This window comes from Patagioenas fasciata, chromosome 8 (assembly GCF_037038585.1).
Source record: "Patagioenas fasciata isolate bPatFas1 chromosome 8, bPatFas1.hap1, whole genome shotgun sequence".
NCBI lineage: Eukaryota > Metazoa > Chordata > Aves > Columbiformes > Columbidae > Patagioenas > Patagioenas fasciata.
This window is the reverse complement of record NC_092527.1, coordinates 33,009,033-33,029,496: the sequence shown is the minus strand read 5'-3', so window position 1 is coordinate 33,029,496 and position 20,464 is coordinate 33,009,033. Positions and strand designations below refer to the sequence as shown.

Genomic DNA, 20,464 nt, shown 5'->3' with positions numbered 1-20,464 from the left:
GAATTTGAGAAAACAATATTTTAATAATCAAGTGAAAGGAAGGTGTTTCAAGCCTCTGGAGCTCTCCTCAGATGAGGGATCTCAGAGTTTAAGCAAACCATAAATACTTCCTTTTTTCAGTCTGTTGTCCACCATTAATTTTAATGGAGAATACATAGGTTTTTGTTTCCACACATGAGGATGGTGGTCTTAATCAGTCAAAGATGTAATATGAAAGGTGGAGCCAGGTTTAATTTGTCATTTTAATTATGTTTCTGTTCCAAACTTGCTCAAGGTTTTTAGTACTTGTTCCTATACTTCTTTCTACCACAGATTACTTCCTAGAAAGTGTCTTCTTACTGTTTATGGATACTATGAATACAACTTTAGAAGCCTTTGGTATATCAGTGAGGTAAGTCCTTGGACTCAAGTTATGAATCCTGTTTGTTGTATAACCTCACCTAGAATGTGTCCTTAAAGTAACAGTGGAGAATAAGTGAAACAGGAGTCAAAACTTTGATATTTTACTGTTTTTCCTCCCTTCAAGTGGCGGTAGTTGTATCTTTGGAATGTTTTATGATAGTATGTAAAGATATGTAAAGCTTGTATCAGTTTGGCTAACAGAAGTTGAAGAAAAGGCAAGTCTAACTTTAAGGTTCTTTAAAAAGAAAGATTGTTCTGTCAAGTTTTAAAGACATGCTTTACCTAGGGCAAAGTAGTAGTGTTGATAATACAACCAGAAACAAAGAGGGCAGAGAAAGCAGTTTATCTTAAAAAGCTTACAGAACTGGTGAAGAAGTGGAAGAAACCAAGTTGGTGATTGTGATGGAGCTGCTGAGCAGGATTGTTTGCTTATGTTAATTTCTTTCCTATCTGTGTTCAAGTGGTTCTTGCTAACTTTCACTATGTATGTAAGGCTTGTGTATATCTATGTAACAATGTTTTATGAATATTGAAAGAATATCAGTTACAGTAAAAAAATCCAGTCTGGCTGGAAGCTGTGCGAAGCCAAGACTTAAACCAAAAGGAGCTTAAAAAGAGTCCTGCCTTCCCATGGGGTTTTAATGAGGTGGGCATACATTTAAGGCACTGTACCAGTGGAAGAACTGCAGAACTGGTAGTCCTCCTGAAGATCAATCCAATAAAAGGACAGAATGGAACAGCAAGGCTTTTTCTGCAGCTGAGACTTCCCTGATGTTATGTAACATCTGTATTTACTTGGTTACTATGCTGTTTTAGCACAGTTTAGTTGACTTCTTCATTCCTTTCCCAAGAGGTTTTTATGGGTTATAAACTTAGTTTTGATATTTCTTTCATTTTCTTTCTGAATTTGGTGATCACAAATTTTTTTAGAAAATCTTTGGCAGAGAAATTCATGCTTGTCTTATAAGGAGTAAATTCTAATCAAGCCAGGAAATGTCAAGAGGACCCTTAGAAGCATTGCATTTCAATGGAGGTCACAATGGTGTGAGTGTCTTGGAAGAAGAGTGACATATTAGTTGAGATATTAAAAGCAGAATAAGTAATAGAGGACCATTCAAAACTCTGCAACTTCCTTATTCTGTAGTGTGTCAGAAAGTATGGTTCCTTAATGATTCATTACAATAGTATGCCTACCAATGATCTTGGAGCAACTACCATCTCCACAGCTGGTAGGACTCACACTGAGGACTGAATAGAGCAAACCCAGTCAATTTAGCTCAAACCACTGTCAGCAGCAGTATTAGCTAGTTGTAATGACAAGGACTAGGAAAACTTTTAATGAGTTCAGTGGTGTAAACGGAAGGGATGGATGATCTGCAGGTGGCAGATGGTAATGAATGCATGGTAATGGTAGCCTGCCAGACTGCTTTTCTGGCACTGGTGTGATGCCTGTACGTTTGCTCTGCAGCCTGGCACCAGCACTAGCCTGCTGTTTCCCATTCTGGATCCAGATCACCTGGAGTTAGCCTAAGGTTCCCTGCCTTGATGTACTACTTTCTGCCATGTGGGGCTTTCATTATTTGTTTTCATCATATTTTAATAATAAGCTAAGGGCCATGTCACTGTTGCTGTTTTCTGTTGTGGTAGTTTTTCTTTTTGGTGTGTGTGTTGTGAGTGGCACTTGTTTTGTTTTTTTGTTTCCTTCTTGAGTCACACATGTCTACATCTGCCTTGTTAACCATTACCATCAGTCTTTGGAATGTATTGTGCAGAAGTTGGGAGGAAACCCAGTGAATCTACATCTTATGCCACAAGAAGATGCATACCTACACTCTTCAGTTTGAGAATCAGCAGAGCTAAATAGGACTGCTCCTCTGGAAGCCATGCCTGGGTGGGTGCTACAGGGGTGAGACATCTCTGTGTCTGGAGAGCCTGGTACCAATGCCACTGAGTGGAGACAGTGCACCCAGCTCTGACTACAGGTCTATTTTCCACTCTTCTTGCCAGCTGCTACTTTTTTGCATCTACTATACAACTATATGCACTTGAAAGAAAAAAAATAAATAAAATTGGTTTAGGCTGCATGCTGTCCTTAACAACTACAGCTACTGGAGTTGCAGGATTAGTGGGAAGACTACTGCTTCCTGAATTTTGTTCTTATGCAAGTGTTCTTGGTGAGATGTTGTTCATACTCAGTCACATTCCTACCACTGTGTGGAAAACAAAGTTAAGTCTGTATTGAAACCTCTTATTGCATCATCAGAGTTCACTGGCGAGGAATCTCAGTATGGAAACGAGCTCATCATTGAATTGGTTCTGAATGTGAAAGTTTTGCAAACACAGTTTCAACAGTCTATAAAGCTATCAAGTTTTTTTAGTAAGGCCTGCTTATTCAGGAGGTTGTACTTGGTGTTTCTCTAGGAATTACAGTCTTCCAGAGTTGTGAATCTGTTTGCTCCCTGGCATTAACCTTCTATGTTACTTTACCCATCTCTAGCCCACCAAATAGTTTAATATGGATCAGGAACAGACAGAGCAGCACTAGATTAGCCCTTTTCAATCAGGTCTTGCAGGAAGAGAATGATAATGGATCTCTTCACTCAAGTTTATTTTCCCTAAGAACTGGAAACAGCTGTGAAATGTTTGTGTCATCGGAAGCGGTCCAGGGGAATGTTCCTCTTGTGCATCATGAGCTTGCAGTAGCAGGAAAAGTAAATGTTGTTAAACAAAATTGAGTAACTTGCAGAACACCAAAGGTCTCATAAAACTGACAAAAGTAGATAACATCGGAATCATTTACTTTGATTTCTGTGCTAGCATCAAGACTCTGAAGTGGATTTTTGCTTGGGCCTAGTGAAAGCTCTATGAGTTGTCTTCATGTTTTTTAGGCCTGAAGGGTTTTGCATCTCTGACTGTGAGTTTGAATTCCAAATTCCACCAGTAGTCTCTAGAAACCATCTAATGTGTGGGACCTTCTGTATGTTTTAGAAGCTGGAAAGTTTCAACATATATTCCTGCTGTAGCTTTTTAGGGAAGCAGATCAAGTATGTTCTGCTTCATCCTATTATTCAGCACTGTCAGCCCACGTTGCCTTTTGTGGTCAATGTGATAAAGCTGCTTGATGGTGGTTACCAGAAGATGTTGAGCTGTTGAGTCCTTGTTATGCAAAAGTGTTTGTAACTGCAACTTTTACTCTTCTGGACTCTAACTTTAGAGCAGCTGTGCCCTACTGTTGCTGTGAAGACTGGCTGTAGTCCCACCACGATGTTAACAGATGCCTGGTCCTGGAGTCCATTCTTCTCTCACGGTAGCTTTAAAAGTACAGTCTTGCTATCTTTTTAATCTTGATGAGAACAGATATGTAAAGAAAAATGGCAGTATTCTTGGAAGAACAATACTGGGTAGTGATCTAGGACATGTGGATTCAGTTTCTAGTATCTGCAACTTATAACCACTCCATCAGCTCAGTGGTTGTTTTTGCAAAATGGGGTATTTTCTGTTGTTCTGACATGCTTTGAGGCCGCAGTAAAAAGACAAAGAATAAATTTGTGGTTGGCTCAGTAATAATGGATGCAAGAAACAACAAAGTCACAACTCTTGTGTCTTCTTCCTCTTCGATCGGAGGGAAAAGTTGAAATATTCAGTCTGAAGGTGAGACCAGACTTGACAAATGCATCAAGGGTTTAACAGCGAGCAATAGGATTTTGCAGAAATGAGCCTTTTACAAGTTAATCCATCTTATCAGCAGTTTGCATGTTCCTAGTTTAATACTAATTTTCTCTGCATCTAGTGAAAACAGCCAGGAATTACTCTAGTGCTCCTTCAGCTGAGAGATGCATACAACATTTGTGCTATTCTCTATTTGAAGTGATCTCTTAAGTCAAAGTCCCAATTTAGTAATATTTCTGTTCGATGTTTCCTCCTGGATGTGACATTGTTCAGAGTGTAAAAATGAAAAGAAGGTGAAAATAAGTCTTTCTGTTTATCAACACTGGATCTCTATAAGGTATGCTCTACAGATTGCTTGTTTATCAGACTGAGAATAAGGCATAACTTTTTGACAGTGATCATTCAAAGAACTTTCTAGAAAACTCAAATCTAAAAGGTGAGATATTGTGACTATACAGCTGAAAAATGTAAATTTCATTATGAAAAATCTCTATCATATGGTCCAGTCAGCCAATATGGGCTTCTAGATGCAGAAATTTTGAAGTCATTTTTAAGTTAAGGTGGAATTGGAAGAGCTGATAATGTGAGTTAGAATGACTCTATTACACCTCCATTTTTGTGATCTTTTGGTCACACTTGTCACAAAAGGTCTAAGAATATGAATCTTCGTACCTGATGCTGTTACCTTGAGATGCAAAGATCTTGTAAAGCTTGAGATACCTGAAAAGTGTTTACTTTATATGCAAGTGTCCCTCTAAGAGGATTAAAATGTCTTTGCACATCAGTCCTGTTGAAGGTTGGGATTAAAGTGTTAATGAGTGGTTGTTCCTGAGGCATTTATAGAGACCAGAGAGTTGGTCACAATATTGACATGCTCCTCTGATTTTACTAAGGGTTGGTTCTGATGGTAAACAGCTTGCACCATCCACAGGAAAACAAACAAAAACCACAAGTAAACAAAACCCACAACAAATTATTGAAAATCATGAGGGATTACTGCTGTGAGGAACATACTGGTCCAAAACCCCACAGAGGTTATGCCTCACAGTAAGGTATTTACTGAAGACTTGTACTTCTCAAGGTCATACTGCTTGTGTTGATCCTGTGCCTATGTTGCTAAATGGAAATTGCGACCAGCAAGACGGGGGGCTATGAATAATGGTAAGAATATAGGAACTGCTTGCTACCTTCATGTAAGTGTAACAAAAGTTTCTGGTAAGGGCATTTAATTTTAGTGGTTCTGTTATTGAGTGGCTGTAGTGAAATTACCACTTTCTTTAGAGTTCCCTCAATCTTCTGGTGTGTTTGAAAATGAGCACGTAGCAAACTTATTGCTAGCAAAAACATATTGCGGCTCTAGCTGGGTGCAGGAAAAATGTGTTTCTAATGTATTAGGTGGTTAATGGGTTGTGTCAGGCTTGTGGGGATAGTAATGCACAGAACTGAGCTTGTATATTAGTTGAACTTAGAGTCCAATAAAGATACTCTTGAGTAGATTTCTATGGCATGATTAAAATGTTAACAAGCAAAATTCTTTCTATGCTCTTTGACGTGTTTCAGCAGCTCAGAGGTTTTACTCAGTCCATGTTTCCCAAAGCTGTTGCTCAGCAGACTGTCAAGATATTTCATTCTTTCATTGATCTTGGGCTTCTGGGTTTGCCAATAAGTTCCTGGAAGATGTTAAGGCTGATTTCTGAAAAATCTCTGCTGCTAAAATTCCTGTCTTGTGGATCCCAGGGGAAACGAAGAAAGAAACTAAGAACTTCTAAAGTTTAACTTTATTCCTACAAATGACTGCTGTCTGACTGCAAAGCTACCAGAGTTGTGGAATACCACCACTCCCAGCCCCACAACAGCCTGTGGCTGTGCTGGCAGCTGGACCTTACTTGAAAATAATTCACCTAATGGCATTAGAAATAAGTTCTTGAAGCATGAGCTAGCTTGGATGCTCTTGAAGAGAATGTGTTTTTGTTGCCAAATGCCATTCTGAGGAAGAAGAAACACAGAGAAACATCTGTTTGGTGAGCTTCCATTTGGGAAATATTCAAACTATTCTCCAAAGTGACTTTTTAAAAATTAAATGGTATTTGAACACAATATTTTTGACTTATCAAAATATGATGTCCAATTTCACTTCAATTTTACTTATTTTGAGATGCTTGACAAGGCAATGTAAATGGAAGTATAGAGCCTATGCAAACTATGTTCTTAGCAACAAAGGCTTTTGTTCCTGTGTGCTCTACCTGAAGTAAATGATGAGCCGTTTCTGTGCTATAACCCATAGGTGCTATGGAGTGTGTAAATCCACATAGGAACTGTGAAGGTTCTGGCTGTTTGCTGCAACATTATTATGATAATGTTGCACATCATTGTGAATTCCACTGTAAGTATGGATATTAGTATGTATTTCCCCATTACCATTACAGCAATTACTAGCAAACATAATCTATGGGTATGTATGCATATATGTGCTTTGCATAATCATAGAGGGAAGCTAGCATTTCACATCTGATCTTGAATACCCCTTCTTTAATAAACTAAATTAGTCCCATCTAACTTTTTTCCAAACACTTTGAACCAGGACGAAGCAACTGTACAATCAGACTCCAAGTAGATTAATTGTTGTTTTAGAGTTGGTCATGGTGTCTCCTATGGATTTTTTTCCTTCTTGTGGGCACATCTACAGCCTCCTTTGGAGTGACAATCAAGTAGATGGCATGAAGTTGTGGATGGGGAGACAAAATAAAAAGCTCTTTTCTCCCTGCTTTCTCTGTCCTAATGAGAGTAGGAAATTACATGGCTTCATCACTATTATTTATTCTTTTGTAAAGCCTCAAAAGTGTATACAACACTGCTCAATAGGTAGGAAAGGGCTAGGCAAACATGTCCTCAATGCAGATCTTATAATTTAGAAGCAAATTGTATATTTACAAGGCAGTGCAATTCATTAAACACTCTTACTGGTCTAATAATTACATGCCTAATAAATCCGCTTGCTTTGCATATTTAAGCTTTTTGAACAGCTACCTTGCTCTTTTGTCTTTCCTTCTTGCGAAGTATAGTGTCCTCTTTTCAGAGCAGGGTTTAACTTTTGTGTTTGCACAATACTGAGTGACAGCTCTCCTTTCCCTGAGAAGTCACATCTATTGCCATTTTTGCTGTCAGAGGCAAAGATAGTAAAAATAATTTTGTGGGACTAATTAAATATTATCTTCAAGTGAGTAAATGTGCCTGACTTTTATACAAGCTCTGGCTGCAAATCTGTGTTGGTATATTTTCTACCTGCACAGTTTCATTGAAACTAACACTGACAGTTGTTGGCTTGCATTTGGTATGTTAGGATTTCTGCAGAAAAGCATGCTGTAGTATCTCAAGGGATGAGCTGGAATGTTATGTCTTATATCTGCAGTTCTCTAAACTACTACCAATGATTTCAGAATTGCCAAGGGAGGGAACATAAAAGCAAGCAAAGCCCCCTGACCTAGCAAACCAAAGCAAGCATCCATGACTAGCTGGATCACATTCTCTCCACACTATTGATTTTACTGATTGTCCAGTGGGGGTCTTGCAGGCCTTTTGTTATTGCTTCCAGACAAAGGAAACTTGAACAAAAGCATGTAGCACACCACAGTCAACACAGCAGTGTTGGTCATGATCTTGTGAAGCCTGGAGACTCCTAGCAATGAAGCTTTAATATGTGCCATAGGAAGAATGAATGGACAGATGAGAGATTGCTTGTTTTTAATGTGAAGTACATAAAATTACAAAAATGTTTAGGCTGGAAGAGACCCTTAAGATTTAGTCTAACCATTAACCTAACATGTCCACTAAGCTATGTCCCACACCTTTTAAACACCTTCGGGAATGGTGACTCAACCACTCCCCTGGGCAGCCTGTTCCAATGCCTGACAACCCTTTCTGTGAAGAAAATTTCCTGATCTCTAATATAAGTGTCCCCTGGTGCAACTTAAATCTATTTCCTCTTGTCCTATCACTTTTTACTTGGAAAAGAAACTGATACCCACCTTGCTACTACCTCCTTCCAGGTAGTTGTAGAGTGATAAGGTCTCCAGACACTTTGTGTATTTTGTTGAGAAACACCAGTAAGAGGTGGTAACAGCAAGCAGGTTCCCCTGCTTGTGCGAGACCCTGATAAGATGGTTTGATTGTAAAATCTTTCTTCTGGATTGGATTTTCTTACAGCAGCAAGGACAAGGGTAAATGGCGTGACAGCCCAGTGCTGCTTACAGTGATCTCAAGTGGACAATGCCTCATTTTCCTACTGTGTCTTTGTGTTCAGGCCACTGTACAACAGTGATCTGCATGCTTGGAACTTCCTCTCATCACAAGAGAAAGAGGGCCCAAACCTCATACTGCAGGTAGAAGTCAGAGCATTTCTCTCACTGCTTGTGATCTATTGCAAGCTAATGTTGTGTTAGATGTCTACAAAATTATTGTAGGGAACTGATCTGAGAAAGTTAACAGAAGGTGTAAAACACAGATTCGGAGCTTACTGGAAAGTGCCGGTTCTGTTTTGGGGATTCTTTGAGGTTCTGCCGCATCCATTGCTGTGTAATGAGGTTCAAATCTTGTGAATTATTATGCCTGCAGGAGCTTAACAAGGGAAAAAATGCTGGGACCCATTAAGCATTTAACAAGTGAGGGGGAACCTTCTGAGACAAGGTCAATAGCCAGCAGAAGCCTGATAATGAGCAACAATCCTATTTACTACAGTTGTTTGAACTGCAGATTGATGTGAGCAAATTAGAGTTCAAGCAGAACATCTGGGCTGTGAAATGAGGCTGGAGCATGTGGCTTCTTACTGAAACGGTGGTATCTATCATGGGCAACAGAAAACAAATCCTCAACAGGCAGAAATTTTCTGGTTCATGGACTCTCTAAACTGCTGCTCACCTACTGCTTTCCTGTTGCCACAGTTAATTTTGCTCAGGTGTGTGTGTCTCAAGTCAGCAGCATTTCAGATATGCATGAACTGACACAAATACACAGGGAAGCAAAGCAGGGCTTGCAGGAATGTGGGATGCCAAATGTGATGCACTGAAGTATTTATCTTTTCAGCCTAATTGTGATAGTAGTGCCATCCAAGAAAAAGACAAGTACCAAATTGCTCTTATGTTCAGTACAATATTTAATCAACACCAGAGTACTAAAAAAAAATCTTTCTTTTGTCTCTGCTTCATTAGCTTTCCATCTCTTCAAATATGAGCATACAGTACATCTTTGTACCCCTTGTCCTCCATCTTAATTTCTCATTGGTAATAGACTCATGCCTCAGTGACTTAATTGATTCATCATGCCATGTCTTACTATGTATCACAGGCTGCTTGATGGTCTGCATGAGCTAATACTTCTGCAGTTATAGCCACAAAATGTGCTTTAGAACAGAAAGCTATAGCCAGCTGTGATTGTATAATGGCATGACCTTTAGTACCAGAAGGTCAAGCACAGGTAAGTGCAATGTTGTATGCAGTCATGATAAACACATTTTTGGTCTCTTCAGAAAAGCTGAAAAATCTGTTTCTTCTGAATTCTTTTCAGTTTACCTACTCTTATAGAAAAACCCAGTAGGAGTTGGTGAAAATGTTAATTTATAACAGATTTCACACTCTAATGTAAAATTTAACAGGCAGTTTGCTGCCAACACTGAAAATCTCTGGGATATAATTATTCCCTCAGTTCTATTTGGTGGTTTAAGGAAAACTTGTAGATTGTACAATCTTATTTCTATAAATTCTGCAGGTTGTTATAACTATTCCTTTAGGATCTGTTACAGTTCCTGTAGTGCCTGTTTGTTTTACATTTATTGTAATCTGGAAAGCTTTTCTGGGAAAAAGTGAAAATACCTATTTTGAATAACCTATGCTTACAACTTTTAAACTGCCTAATACAGAAACAAATTTTTAAATGTCATTGAAAGTTATGACACTGTTTCTAGCCATTGTATCTGTGCTTGTGAAGGCCAAAGTATGAAACAGGATGAAAAGTGGAACTTAAACAGCCTGTTTTTGTTGTCCAAACTAGAAGAAAACTCAAATAAGATTCATCTCAACTGACTACATCAGTGTAAAAGAATGAAGTGCTTTGTCTCTGCTAAGATTTGATGTTATGGTAGATGCCTCTGCACTGACATTAACTTGTACAGTATGTCCTGCTGTAGTTGCATATATCTGGAGTTGAAAGTATGAAGAAACACACAGGGGGACTCAGTGTAGTTCTAAGGGGAGGTATGTCACATACTGCAAACAGTAGAGTTGCTTCTGCTTGATGTGTTGTATGAGCTAACTTGCTTTGCCACTGAAAGTACAAAGTTACCTGGAATTTATGGCAGATCCTTTCTGCCTGCTTGCTGCATTATTTCATATAAGATGAAATAAATGTTTTTCAATTAGTGTAGTTTTCATAAAGGATGTTAAAGCTAGCTTAGAAGATTCCTAGTCATGTATTCCAGGTGATACATCTCTGTTGCATAGTCCAGACTGAAATGGTTTGTGGTCTAAACAGAACCTTTTATTATTGAGTAATTATTGTATTATTGAGCAGCCAAAGTGTTCTGTGTGATCAGGAAAACTGTCCTGAGTTGACAGTGAAGTGTGGGGCTTTAACATCAGATAACAAGAGGTTTCAGAAGAATGGAATTGGGTTAGTGTTCTGTACAGAAAATGGTAATGTAAACTAAAATGTCTGATATAGGATGCAATAAATGACTTTGTAATGATTAGTATTGCAAACCCATTGTGATACTGATCAGGATAATATATAGTAGTACTAGGTATCATGGAGACACCCCAAAATGACTCCAAGCAAACAGCAAGCTTAAACTAAGTTTAATTTGGAACTGAACCAAATGGAAGACTGAAAACAAACAATAGAAGACAAAGCAAGTGGCAGAGGGGTAATCCAAAATCAGTCAGCACTCCAGCAGCATTTAATAAACTGCAGATTTGATATACTAGTTGGGGGTATTCTTATCATACAACCACACCAGAATAATGAGCCACAGCATGCGGGCACTCAGAAAAAGAAGAGACCTCTTTCACTCAGGGTACCCAGAAGAAAAAATTGCTTGTCTGGGCTCATTCAAAAATATATTCAGAACAAAATAATCACTCACCAGGGAGAAAGCAGGTGTACTCAATCCTGGGAAGTCTCCTTAGATGGCATCACACTCTAAAGGGTAGGCTCTGTTCACAGTCCCACTGCTCTGAGAAGACCACTCCAAGGGGGGATCTTCAACAGGTGCCCCACTTTCTAGTCTGGTCAGGTCTGGCTGTGGTCTGTGGTCATTTATGGATGTGGTTCAGAAGCTTCTCTGGGTCTGGGCATCTTGTTGACTTGAAGACCCTATCTGTTGACTGGGGGTCCTGCCCCTCCTGCTCCCTCAGCTGGGTTGGGGCAGATGAATGTGAGGAGTCAACATGCTGTGGGGTGGGGAGGATGTGACTGTCAGCATTGACCAAGGTGCCTGAGGACAAGCACAGTGGGGCACAAAAGGTCCTAAAGAGCTACCAACTGCCCTGTTGACAGCTCTGGACCTCATTGGGTGTGTGCAACTGCCACACTAGGGCACTACCCAGCAGAGACTGAAGAATTCATTAGCCACTCTTTTGTCTCTGTGCTCTCTAGATAGAACAGAGGCTATTTATTAGAATGTATTTTCCTGAATGGCTTTGTAATTTGGGATTAATTATTGGTTGCTAATTTCTTCTAATGTGAATCTATCTTCCTTCTGCTTTCACTACCACATTTTCTATTGCCTTCCTTCAGTACTTTACAACTCTGAGCTCCAAAACTTCTAGGGAGACGAGAAACATGATCAACAACAGGTTAATTCAATGTTAGCATTGTTAAAAAACTGACCAGGATCAGTGTACAGTGACAGTAGCTTCCCAGGCTGGACTTAGACACCAATGTCAGGGAAAACCTGAGAGTCAATGCAAAGGAGCCATTTTCAAGGACATTGGTTTATAAGGCACATAAACGCATGATTGAAGGCTGGGAGAAGGCAAGGGATAGTGCAACCTCCAAAAGGTACAATAAGGCAAAAGAATAACCTTACATAAAACTGGAAATAAGTCCTTGCAACAATACTGAGTCTAGACTGAGTAGTAGATGGGGACTGTAGGCAGCTAGACAGAAATTTAAGGTTGTAATGTCAGGGCTGGACATGGCTATTGCAAACACTTGCCCTCTGGTTCCTATAAGATGAGGCAGCTGCCAGGTGATGACATGACACATCCCCTGGCTTGCCATCTGATGAAGTTGCCCTCAAGCCCTGTACTCTACAAATCCTACTTTAAGGGCAGTTTGGGGGTGAATTAATTTAGAGATACTGACTCTCAAGCAGTCCATGCAGTGAAGCTGTTCTGGGGTCACAAACCTTCCTTTCAGGCTGTCTGGCAGGAAACCTGGCTGGGGATTAGGGATAAACATGTTTGGGGCTTTATCTGCCCCTGTGCCATCCCCCAACAAATTTCTATTGTGTAATTCTATACAGATCCAGCCAAAAGACCTTCAAAATCAGTTTCTACTAGTTTTGTGTGTTGGGTTTTTTTTCTCCCCCACAGAGATCGCATCCAGCTCATAAATAGCCACATAATTTAATTTAATGTGCTAAACAGTAAGATCTAGGACCATGCAATCTTAATGCTGGCGCATTGCATAAATAATAGCAGAAAAGTCGGCAACAAGCTAATAACTTTTAGGAATAAATTTTGCAATTACATATCTAGGTATAGTTTCGTTAATGTTTATTTATGAATTTATCTTCAGAGTAGTTTGAGTAGCTTATTTTATTCACTAGTCAGTTCTTGGCGCAGCAGGCAGTTCATCTTTTTTTTCATTTAAAAAGCTCTTTTTAAAAGACTAACAAATCGAGAGGTCAAATGTGAGATGATATTGTGCTGGATTTTGTGCGGGAGGTAGTTTATTTGCAGACTTGTTCAGCTGAACTTCAGATAATGTGAAAGCCTTGAAAGCTCTAAGAAGAATTAACTGGAAAAGCAGTTTGAATTTAATGCTTATTCAATTGAGAGTTAAATAACATGGTTTTAAACAGAACTCATCCTATGTTTTGTTCTCTTTAAATGTGTTCACTGAATAACTGAACATGTGTTTGGGTGGAAATTGAGACTGCAGGTATCTAACTAATTCATCTGTAGTTGCTGAAAGAAGTGAGGTATGGGGAGTATGGAGTCCTTTTCTACAGCAAGAAATCAGTGTGTTCTCAGCACAGAGTTCTGAGAAAAGTAGTACTTTTTCTGGTACTGCTTGCAAGTAGCTTCAATAAGGCCTTTGTGTTTAGAGGGAAAAGGGACTGAAGAATCTGGCTCAAAGAGGGGAACGCTGTTGCTCTGCGCCAGTGCTGGCCACTAAAACTGCAGGAATCTGTAGAGAGGCTGGATGAGCACAGTATTTACTTGCTGGAGAAACAAAAAAGCTGCTGTGACAAGGTGGGGTTGAATGGTTAGGTAAAGCAGAAAAGAGAAATCAAGCCCTATGGCAAAATTTAGAGGCAAGAGCAGGAGAAAGTAGAAAAGTGGCTGTGAACAGACAAAATCCAGACTGGAGTGGAACACAAGAATGTCAATAGGAACTTTATAGAAGATGTATGAAGTGCTGTGTGTCTCCACACTTTTTTTGTATTATTATTATTATTTTTTGAAGTGTGGCAGTGACAAGGGAGTTGAAAGATAATTAAAACCCAAGGTGAATCTTTGTGAAACCATCTGTGTATTTGAGCTATTTTTTAATGTGCAGCTGTAGAAGCAAGCTCCATACCACAGGTGTTCATGTACAGAGATATCAGCCATGAGTTGGGAAGCAGAATGTTTGTACCCCTATGAGAAGGACCATGAAAATCCTGAGATTTTTGGAGGACATCTGGGCCACAGAGGCCACTTTTCTGCACTTGGATGTGAAGAGATTTTCAGAGCATTGATATGATGATAGAAAGGTAAACAGTACAGATAGGCAATCTCTTATGTCACGAAATAATGGAAAGTTCACCAATTGTGACTACTATCACTTCTCTTGTTGGCTTATGTCATGTTGAAAAACTGCTCTTCCCAAAAACCTCTAAATGTTCATATTCTGTTCTCTCATGAAGTCAACTTTTATAATCCTGTATCTCTTCATCTTAGAACTCTGAGAAATACACAGCTTTTACAATATCAGACTCAACAAAAGGTGTGGGATCCCTGACAATCTCCAGCACAGCTAGACATTAGTGTTAAGAATTACAAAACAAAAGCAAAAAACAAGAAGCTTGGTTGAAAACACATCCTCTTATCTCTTGTTTTAATTTAGTCTGAGAAATCAAGACTGACACTGTCAGCTGTAGTCTGCCCTATTTTCTTTCCAAAAAGGAGTTGATATTTGTAGCAAGAAATTCATGGGGAGGGAAAGACTTACATCTGCACAGCTGAAGTAGTAATCCCAAAGCTGCTGCCTTGGTGCGGTGATGGTGTGAGAGAGCACTCTGGAAATGAGTTAAGTGGTGAGAAGCTGCTGAGTTTGTACTGATGAGCAAGGTACCTTGACCAACTGTCTCCCCTTAGGTTAGAGAAGGGCTTGGATAATGGGAGGTGTCCACCCACTTGTACTTGCTGGCCTTGCTCTTTGTGCCAGCAACCTGAACCAGAAAACACTGGAGCGAATGAAGCAAGAGCTGGTTTGTGCTGGGGCTGGCCACACCAGCAGTCCCATGGATGAAGCAGTAACAGTGGTGATGAGCAACAACTCAGGGTAGTCGGGCTCTGTTGAAAGCGTTTGTGGCAGTGCATCTCATCTGCATCACAGTTGTGCTCATCTGATGTGTGCTGGGTGCACAGATGAAAGGTGTAAATCCCAGACACCCCCACTTGGACTGCTCTCCATTGACAGCAAATTCAAAAGTCTTTCTGCAGCGGAGAGTTCAGGAGGGAACTGCTTAGATTAGCTGCTGATTTCTGTGGATTTTTTTTTTTAAGGGGATTAGTCTGGCCCTTGGTGGACTGTTTCTCTTTATATGCTTCTGAATTTAAGCAGTGGAAATCATGAACAGAGAAATATTTTGTTGCTTAACCATGGCATGACGTGCCTTACCATGAGACAGACAGTTGGGTTGCGCTTGAAGCATGAATAAACAGTTTTTTCAGCTGCTTAACTTGGCTGGTAAACACACAGAAATTTGTGGTGTTGCCTGCACAGAACTGCCACCTTTGTATGTAAGTCACCCTTTTAGTATGGGCGCAAATGTAACTATTATCAAATTGATGTTCCTTCCTTTGATGAAACACCTTTCCATCCTCACTCTCACCTTCAAACACTTATGTATAGTAGTACTTATATTGAAAGATTATTTCGGGCAATTTTGTTACATAGAATAAATCTGCTGATATTATAGTAGAAGAGGATTAGAAACAATTATGAGGATGTGCATTATATTACTGTTGTATTTCCACTGAACAGGAAACATGGTGATGAGTATTGCTATTGCTTCTTGGCTCCCAAGTTATGGCAGATTTTCTGAGATTGTGATTATGCTAAGCAACTGTTTGAAGAGATGGTTTCAAGATATGAAAAAATATTTTCAAGTACATCTGAACAGGAGGCATTTATTACAGCTTCTGTCAAAAGGAAGGAAGAAAGGAAATGGCTGTATTTGCCAAATAGAGTTGCACAAGTTTTGGGTCTCCAGTTATGCCTTTTGGTATCCATTATTCATACAATGTGTCCTACATTTATCCTTCCTCCAAACTGTATTTGCTTTATTCCTCTTCCCCTATGCTGCATTCCAAATTTGGTGCTTTTTTAGAAAGTCTCATGGTAGCTTGTGTTTATAGCTAATGACTGTGTGCTACAAGAAATTTTAATGGCTATTAATGCTTTTTGAGCTACTTAACTTTATGCTCTGAATATTTTTTTATTTTAGAGGCTCTCTGGAACCATTAGGACACTGATTTGATAAGGTGCAATACATGCTCTTTTCTGACTGATTGTTGTTGTCACTCAGTACAGGTTTGCAGTTTCTTCAAAGGCACAGCTCTCTGAAACCTGCCGGTCAGTGCCTAGAGCTTCCAGCTGCCAACTGCCAGCTTTCATCAGCAATGACCAGGGAGAGAGCTGCCCTTTCCCAAATCACTTTATGTGCACCCTTATTGCTTATGCAATTTGTTTCTTTCAAGTGTTCATCTCTTTTTCTGGTGATTAGAGAGCCAGAAGCCTGTACTGCTCACTTCAGTTTCTGCTCTATGAGCTGCAGAGTGCTCTGCACAACAAACTCCTAAGATTTCCCTTTTCTTCCTTGCCTTTCTCTTTCACATAGCTGTGCTCACAGAACTGGCTAATCCACCTCTACTGATCTGAAGAGAAAGGAGATTTAAACATACTTGTGCTAAAATAAATAAAGCGACGTTTATGGATGTCTGCAGTTCAGTGGTTTTAATAATTGTAATCCAGATTTGTCTACTTATTTGTAATCCAGACTTGTGTCTACTGCTGGAGTTTAACAGCTGTATTTTTCCCACCTGAACCCCATAAACTACCACTGTTGGGGCGAACAATGCCTCCCTCTGCCCCATGTCCATGCCAGCCTACCAAAAAAGTCAAAATAACGGAAAAGCTTTTTCACCCCTTTTCCCCCCAACTTGATAGCACTCCAATTATCAGCCTGTAAGAGGAAGATCATCCCAAAGCTCTCGTGCTGTGTGTACATCCAGGTTATCTGAGGATAACAGAACTAGGGCTTTTAAAAGAGCAGTGGGGGAGGCAGACCAGAAGACAGCAGTGACCAGGCACAGACCTCAGGCTCTGGATTTGTCCCCTTCACAATTGTCATCCAGTTAATTACAACTGAGCGATGACTTTAGTCTTACCCCTATAGCTAGCACAGATCCTGTAACTTTAGATTTGTTTGTTTTGAGGATTAATGTGCTTAATTTGAAAATGTATTTGCATCTGGTGGATAGCTAGTACAAATTGTACCTAGGAAACCACTTTGTACTTTTGTATTTTCCCGTATGCTATAACATCACCACTGAGAACTGTGGTGGGATTGTGTGTTAGCAAGAGGTGTCACCTTTACCTCACATTCAACATCCTGTTTCTCTTTGGGAGGATTTCATATCTCATCAAAGGGCGAACCAGTTTCTGATGCCAAGAGCACCCTATCAACCTTGGTTAACAATTTTTGTTGCTTTTCAAATAGCTTGGCCATCATCTTACAAGTTTAGCCAAGCATTGGAAAAACACGCATGAAATGAGAGGAAAAAGAAAGTAAATGTTGCAGTGATAACACATTTGGACATGGATTTGTGCTGATAACAGGTCTAAGGGTATTAGGGTCTTTCTCTGTGGTAGTAGCAGTGCTCAATCTTCCTGCTACAGCCTAGAAGCTGGAACTGAGCTGGATCCTTACCCTACCAGGGGCCAACCCTGTTTAAAACTCCTTATCTTTGTTATAAGTGCTACAAGGACACAATGATATATTTATCTTTTTCTTTTTCATTTCTTCTGGAAACCGCGTGGAACCCACCAGCCCTTTACAAAACAGTGCAAATGGCTCTCTCCCTGTCAAGCATCAGAGCCAGACCTAACCCAAGAAAATACATCAGAGATCCAAAACAAAAAAGTAGGTTTTGACAAAACCTTGTCAAAAGTCAGCATCAAAGTACAAGGAGGTCACTTAAACATGTGTTGCTTTCCTTTTTTTATGTCATGTATTCTTAGCTGCTTTTAGTTTACTACGTCCTCCCCTTGTTTTTGTGTTTTTCTCTTCCACACAGGTTTTTATAGCTTGATAAACAATAGGCTATTCTTACTGGAACTGGAAAAAACAGGCTGCTTATACTGGAAAAGGGGGGTAAAAGAAGGACCTACCCTTCTTTTCCTGAAAGGGAACCACTAAAGTTCTCTAAAGAGGGTGAGTGGCAAGTGCCTATATTGGGGATGCTTGATCAAGTTTTCTAAAAGAATGAAAATGCAAAATTATGGAACTACTGATTCTAGCATTAAAAACACAAGCCAGTGGAAAACAGATGCTACTTACTATCAAAATGTATATCTGTTGATTTTTAATGTGGGTTGGTTGTTTCTTTTTTTTAGGGAGAAAGTTACTCCTCTTTAATTTTATTAGCCAATAAATTTGTGAAGTGAAATGATATGGATATTGTGATATAGTTAGTTTCCTAAAACAGTTTTGGTTTAGTTTCAGCCAGAGGCTTTTGTAGTAGCTGAGCTCTCACTGATGTTGATATAAGTGACATGTTGTGAAAGATGGTTTGAAAAAAATCGGTTTGTGCAATGGAAGAAGATGTATGTTCATAACAATATGGAAAAGGGACAAGTGAAAAAGAACTGAGACTTGATAAAAAGGAGATAAAATTAAAACTGTTGCAAAGGGATTTCACCATCCTGAGTTTCTGAATGAGAAAGTGGCAAAATAATTCTATGTTAATAAAAGTAAAGTAATGAACACAGGGAAGAATACTCTCCCAGCTGTACGTGTATAGTGATGGGCTTGTTGTCATTCAGGAAAAGAGATCTTCTTGGTTGGGACAAGAACTTGAAGGCAAAATGAAATAATGTGGAAGGTCTGAATGCAAGTAACTTTGGCGGTGTAAGCAATGTAATTACATGCTGCATAGAATGTGTTTTGAAGGTCAGAAATATAGATGGCTTCAAAAGGCAGATGGTCATGGAAGTAAGATCATTGTTCTCAAACAGAGGATGGCAATGCAAACTCCTGATCTCAAATTTTGTCAAACAAGATTTGCTGGAAGTGTAGATCATATACCAGAGGTAAAATGCTGTGTCTGCTTTAAGCATGTGCTGCTTGCCACTGGGAGTCTGGTGCTCAGCATAACACTCTAGTTTGTTACAAGTGACTGCTAAATGGTTAAGAGCCTCCTTTGTTTGCAAGCAGACAACCAAACTAAACTGTCTGCATGCAGGGTGTCTCTGGGAATTGTGAAACACTGTGTGTTTGTTTTGTTTTTTGTTTGGTTGGTTTGACTTGTTTTGGTTTTTTGTTTTTGTGTGTGTTGTTTTTTGTTTGGGTTTTTTTACAAGCTGAAATATACAAGTTCTTTGGCAAGAGCAGTGCAACAAAGGAAGGACAGATCTTCAACATAACTGTTTCACCTAATGACTTGTCTAACAAGCTTTGTTATGTCTATCTAAGCACCTTTTCAATGCCATAAGGCAAAGCTAAGGAAGGGCAGCTTTCAGTTCACAATGGCACCTGGCACGGACTGGTAATTTTTTACTTTATACAGAGGATAGTAATAGGAATGCATTAACTTTTCGTATTAGGCTAGAATTATCTAGATTTTTCTAGTTCATTGCCAGTTATGCATCATTTGATGTCAGTAGCAGGGGTGGAAATAATTACAGATTTACAATCCTCTACTCAGAATAAGATGCAATACTGGAAAAGAACAGTGCTTGTGTGATATGAAGGTGTTTTGAGGAAAATCTTTAAAGGTTTGACCCTAAAGTGAGGGAGATTTGGGGAAGGAAACCATCAGGGAAGGTGGGAAAAGGAGACTGCAATTAAAAACTGGTTAATAGACTGTTAACAAAAGAAGGGTCTTTTGAGGGCATACCCATAGTAGGCAGTACATGGTCCTCTAGCTAGGAAACAAACATTTGAACCAAAGTGGTTGAGACTATGAAATACATCATGGATAAAGAGCCTCACAGTTTAAAAGGGCCAGAGCCAAAGAACTGAGGAAACTCATTTCAGGAAGAACTTTCTTCAGTCTCTGTCATTTTGATGTAGAAAGTTAACAGATATCTTTCTGGACAAGAGAGGATGACATGAAATTTTCATGAATCCCAAGATAAATGGAGATTTGGAGGGAATCTTGTTAGTAAGAGATGAAGAGAAACAACGGAGAATTTATCTATAAATGATGAATATTCTTTTCAAGGAGTAAAACCAATTCTGCATTGCTGTGGTAGCGATAATGGAAAATGGCTTGCTGAGTGACAGCAAGATATTGTCTGCAGAGGAATAGAGAAGCCATTTACTGACTTTTTTTGCTTTACTTACAAAATTATATCTCCTGTTCTGTCAAATGTCAGTAGAAAATACAGTGTGGTCAGTTAAAATAAAAAAGTGAACATGATGATGAAATAGAGTTGTGGGTTTTTGTTTTGTTTTTTTGTTTTTTTTTTTTTTTTGTCTTTTAATAAGGTATTTCTCAAAGTTTTAACTTGTTTAAAATATGGGACAATGTTCTGCTGTTTTCTGTACTTCCCCACCTCAAGATTTGTGGCCCAGAGTTCAAGGCTCTCTGAACCTCCTGAGCAGTACAGTATGATGTAAGGATTTTCCAGAAAATAATTCTTTCTTGAATGAGAGCATCACATCTGATGGGAAAAATGTCTG

At 39.3% G+C, this 20,464-nt stretch overlaps 1 long non-coding RNA gene across 1 annotated transcript in view; it reads left to right on the top strand.

Annotated features, from left to right (window-relative positions):
* The first annotated feature begins 314 nt into the window (after nt 1-314).
* The window catches only part of LOC139828506 (uncharacterized), a 100,489-nt gene continuing 80,339 nt past the window's right edge, over nt 315-20,464 (top strand). Inside the window, exon 1 of the long non-coding RNA XR_011740184.1 lies at nt 315-391. This is a non-coding gene — a long non-coding RNA (uncharacterized lncRNA). The remainder of the gene's footprint in view (nt 392-20,464) is intronic.